We start from the raw sequence: 6,000 nt of genomic DNA on the forward strand, positions 1-6,000 counted from the left end.
GAGCGGAGTTGGCAGCCCTGGCAACTAGCACACTAACACACTCCCACTTTTACCTGACACCCCGCAAACGATAAGTTGTGTTTGTTTACTAATTTTCAGTAAAATCCAGTAAAAGTTTTTACGAATTTTCATGTTTTGGCGTTTTCCTACGCAAAAGCTTGCAAAGTAGGGTGAAATTGTAAGAGCGAAAAATGACAGTTGAAGTTGCAAGTTTTTACTGGATTTTACTGGATAAATTTTTACTTCTAAGAATTTGCCAGTACGAAAAACAGCTGATCGCATGTTGCTGGATGCACTTTAATCTAATAAGGAAACTGTTTATTTGTTTTTATTGTTGAAATTGATAAAATAAACCTATTTAATTATAAAATATATTGTTTTATTAGGAATTTGCTGTGAATAAACAAGCAATTTATCAGCTGTTCACGAAACTTGCAAATTATTACTGGATTTGCGTTCATGTACTTTTTTGGATATTTTTTCTATGATAGTGAATTCCCAGAAATTAAGTTACTGGAGAGTTGCTGGCAAGTTACTGGATAATTTGTAAACAAACACAACTATATTCTGAGCGTTCAGAATATATGAGTCCGAAAGGAGTCCTAGGTAGGTAAGAAATATGAGTTTCAAAAACAAACAATTTTTTACTCTTATATGAATCTTTTAGGATTCATATATAATCCAAATTATGAGCATGATGCAAAATTGAAAGGTATAGTACGTTGTGACAGCTCGAAATCGAACTACCTTAGGTCAATATTGTATTTTGGAAGTACAAGATAAACGCGAAGAAAAAAAAAGCCTTTTAGTTGAAANGCTTGCAAAGTAGGGTGAAATTGTAAGAGCGAAAAATGACAGTTGAAGTTGCAAGTTTTTACTGGATTTTACTGGATAAATTTTTACTTCTAAGAATTTGCCAGTACGAAAAACAGCTGATCGCATGTTGCTGGATGCACTTTAATCTAATAAGGAAACTGTTTATTTGTTTTTATTGTTGAAATTGATAAAATAAACCTATTTAATTATAAAATATATTGTTTTATTAGGAATTTGCTGTGAATAAACAAGCAATTTATCAGCTGTTCACGAAACTTGCAAATTATTATTGGAATGGCGTTCGTGTACTTTTTTGCAAAGTTTTTCTATGAGAGCGAATTCTTAGAAATAAAGTTACTGGAGAGTTGCTGGCAAGTTACTGGATAATTTGTAAACAAACACAACTATTATCTGAGCGTTCAGAATATATGAGTCCGAAAGGAGTCCTAGGTAGGTAAGAAATATGAGTTTCAAAAACAAACAATTTTTTACTCTTATATGAATCTTTTAGGATTCATATATAATCCAAATTATGAGCATGATGCAAAATTGAAAGGTATAGTACGTTGTGACAGCTCGAAATCGAACTACCTTAGGTCAATATTGTATTTTGGAAGTACAAGATAAACGCGAAGAAAAAAAAGCCTTTTAGTTGAAAAAGTACTAAATTTTGTGCCTTCTCAACAGCGTTCCGATTATCAGAATAGGTATATATATGGCTTAGTAGTCTCATAGATTTGTAGATAATTAAAATAATAAAATTAGGCGTGTTTCTATTCACAGGAATATGATAATATGCTTAAAATTTTTCAGCTGATGAATACCTAGCTAGAACAGTATGGGTGTATTCGCGCTGCAGTAAATGCTGCAGTGTTACTTTTATGAAACAGTATCACGTTCTATGCGAATATTTGGGCGACTGTGCCTACATCAAGCGTTCGAGGAACACAATTTTGACAATCAGATACTCATCATTGGCAAATCAAAAGCAACATACAAATTTTTACTGCCCAATTTCTGTAGCATTTTAGAAAATGTTCAGTTGAGCATCAGCAACAAGTCATCAGGAAAGCGACAAGGCTGCAATATTGCGGTAATTATTACGTAGCTCGAACGCACGCTATGGCATATATAATTCCTTATATGTACCTCATCACCCCCCTCTTTCATATGGGCTTCTCGTGCGCATATATCAGGTTTGATAGTTGTTGACCATACCAATAATGCCTCATACTCAGTTTTAGTAGATCAATTCGTGTTCTCGAGAAAAAAAAATTTCACGACTCAAAAATCCGGGTATAGCGGCCAAATTCTTTTCTCAAATTCTTCGTTTATATAAGGAATTATACATTACCTAAGTTCACGTAGATCCAAATTCGTCATACAGCAAGCCCATTGACTACTTTTTAATGTTTTGTTTATTTGTTTTTGAAATTAACGATATATTTCAGATTTTATAATTAATACGTTGTGTTCATTTTAGTAAATCAACTTTAATTTTTAATTGTAAAGAATTTATTATGGCTGCGTTTCTTTATACATTCCGGATAATCCCATTTCACAGCCGGAATAAACAGAATGCTTTTGAAATATACGTTAACATATCATCAGGAACGTTCTAAAGAATAAGTAAACAAAAAAGTTTATTCCAAACGTTCAGAATGAATAAAGAAATTCAGCCTATATACATACTAGGGATGGGTAAATTCGATATTCGAAGCTTCGATATTCGAATTTTAATCGAAGTTTAGCTCGAAGATAGCGAATTTTTGAAATCGAACTTTTTATTGCTAAAATTCGGATAAAATCGAATTTTTCCAGAAAAAATCGAATTTCATCTTTATTTCCAAAAAATCAACTCTTCAACTTTCTTCTTTCTGACTAAATTTGCCATCACTGTGTGTGGCACTCCATTTGTCTTAGGGATTCAAGTAAAAAAATACATGTTTTTCGATCTGATGCATAAAAACAAAAACTCTGTGCTATGAAGGAACTGTTATTCCAATCTCAATTTAAATTTTTTTTATAAAAAAACTAGTTTCTTTGTTGCTTTTTTATTTTAAATTTTTAGAGGCTTTTACGTTGGTAGCATGAAGCTTTTGCCTGAGAAAACCCCCAGTTAAATTTTCGGGAGAATAATTTTTTAGAATATATCAATCCACTAACGATCTGCCTAATTTGCTTTATGCGAGATTTCTTGAAGTAAGGGTCAAATATGACCGTTTTAGGCGGGAGCTAATGGGTTAAAATGTTCTAAGAAAATATTTCCCAAGAAATTTTAATATATATGTATGTCTTAACCTTTAATTTCACTCAGGCATTTATTTTAGCTATTTTTTCGACTTTTTTGAAAACTACTTAGGGCGAGATATGAAAACTTAGTAGGCCATAAAATGAAAAACATGCTGTCAAAGTGAGAGGATGTAAAAGTTGAGCTCAGTTAAATAAATTCAATTAAAGGTGTATAAAACCCGCTAAAATATTTAAAACTATAAAAACTAAAATAAATAAGTGAACTTGTTTAAAAAGTAAATGGTGCTTTTGATTTTGATCATAGCAAACAAACGCATAAAACATACATAAATTTTGTCGATAATTAGTATTGCGAAACAAAGTTGAAAATGCCACCAAAAACAAGAACAAATAAAAAGCATAACAACAAAGAGCGTCTCTCAACATCGAGCGACACAAGCGACAATGAATCTTCTTCAGTGAACTTAACGGGGATTATTGACAATTTAAACAAAGAGTTTAAAGTGCAAGAGCGAGCGATGAAGAAAATAAGAGAATCGCAAGAACACATTAGTGATAGCTTTGATGCGCTCAAAAAAGAGATCGATCGCTTAACAGAAGAAAACAAACAAATAAAAAAAGAGTTGAAGGAACTTAAAACAAACGGCGAAGGTGTCAAAATCAAAATGAAAACATTAGAACGAAATGTAATGGAAATAAAACAAGAAAGAAATAAAAACAACATAATAATAACTAATATACCACAAATAAAAGATGTCAATTTGAAGTCTGTAGTAATGGAAATTGCTGCACAAGTTAATGCAAATATTAATATTGATAGCATCGAGGATGTATATCAAAATGAAAATAAAAAATTTAAAACACACCCATTAATCGTCAAAATGAGCAGTAATGAGTTGAAAGCAAAATGCTTTGAGTTTAGGAAGAAAGGTTCGCATATAGATTTGAAGAAAATACTTCCAAACGTAGACATGAAGGGGAAAAATATAAACTTCCATCAGCTGATGGAAAAAGAACTGAGCGATTTGATGAAAAAGGCTAAAAATGCAGCATATAAAAAGAGCTACAAATACGTGTGGGTAAAGGATGCAAAAATACTTGTAAGAAAAGATGATGACACCCCGGTGATACAAATTATGGAGCTAGAAGATTTAAAAAAGCTAGATTAATTAATCTAAATACATTTAAGTAAATATACAGAGTATGAGAAATAAGATGGATGAGTTAGATATGATAATCCATCAGAATGCAACCGAGGGTAAAATCATTCATGTAATTGCAGTAAGCGAAATCTGGATTTATGAAAATGAGAATAGGTATTTCAATTTGAGAGATTATAATGCTTATTTTGCAAACCGTTCCTTAAATAGAGCAGGTGGATGTGCGATTTTTGTGCACAAAACGATCCCATCGTCTCTAGTAAGTAAAATAGAATATGAAGGAAGTGGCTTCTTGACTGTAAAGTTAATGAAAGCCAATATGTGCATCTCGTGTGTTTATAGATTCTGTGCATCCGATGTTGGTTCATTCATTGATAAATTAGAAACTGATATTTTAAAATACAAGAGATCTATCATACTTGGAGATTTCAACTTAAACTTATTAAACTCAAATATGGAAGTTATTGATTACGTAGGTACAGTACTAAACAAAGGATTTCTCTTTCTAAATAATTTAAACAAAGAAATATACTACACTAGAAGAGGAAATGATTACAAAACTATCATTGATCATGTTCTAACCGATTTAGTTGAATACACATATACTTTATCGTTAGATGATAATGATATATCTGATCATAGACTCCTAGCTTTAACAGTTAATAACAATATACAGAATATTGAGCATTTAAAAAACGAAATACAAGTTTTTGATTATTCCCGTTTTGATGAAAACAAATACATGAATAATATACTTAACCAATCGAACTTTTCCGAATTTCATACACAACTATGTGCTAGTATTGAAGATTGCACCAAACGTATTAAAAAAATAAACAAAAATGTCAAGAAGCCGTGGATGAATGACGAAATCTTATCTTTAATTAGAGAGAAAAATAAATTTTATAAATTGAAAAGGAAATATATCAACAACTTGTACTTTGAAAACAAATATAGAAATTTCAAGATAAGGTTGAGAAATAAAATTAACAATGCACGAAAAGAGTTTTATGGGAGTCGAATCGAAGAAAACATTGGGTCTAGCACAAAAACGTGGAAAGTCTTAAATCAGCTGGTATATGGGCAAAATAATACCAATTTTTCAAATATTGCAAAAATAGTAGATAACGATAACGAAGTTACAAATCCTGTTGAGATAGCTGAAGTTTTCAATGATTATTTCATAAACATTATAGATACGCCAGACCACTTTCAGTACTCCCCTGAGCCGGTAACTAGACTCTTACATCCATTTGTTTTGGATCAGTGCGACACTGAGGAAGTAAGACATGCTATAAGCAGCCTTAATCCAAAGTCGGCCAATGGTCCAGATGGAATTTCTGCCAAACTAATACAGAAATATAAAGCGGAACTATCTGGCCCGCTATCATATTTTATTAATGAGTGCTTTAGTAGCGGACAATATCCAGAGGTATTAAAAATTGGTTCAGTTGTCCCAATCCACAAAAGCGGAAGTAAAGAGGTTTGTACAAATTATAGACCTATAACAAAACTAAGTACAGTTGATAAGGTGTTTGAAAGCATTCTTTTAAACCGATTAAAAACATTTATTAAGGATATAATTAGCGATAATCAGTTTGGTTTTACTGAAAACTCCAGCACTATGTCTGCCTGTATCAGTTGCACAGAATTTTTGTATGAAAACTTAGACAAAAAGAAATATGTTGCTATGCTGGCAATCGACCTAAGTAAAGCCTTTGACTCAGTTAATATTCACATTATGTTACAAAAACTCAGGGAGTTGGGAGTA

This window comes from Rhagoletis zephyria, unplaced genomic scaffold (genome assembly GCF_001687245.7).
Source record: "Rhagoletis zephyria isolate East Lansing unplaced genomic scaffold, Rhagoletis_zephyria_1.1 Rzeph_scaffold_00094, whole genome shotgun sequence".
NCBI classification, from domain to species: Eukaryota; Metazoa; Arthropoda; class Insecta; order Diptera; family Tephritidae; genus Rhagoletis; species Rhagoletis zephyria.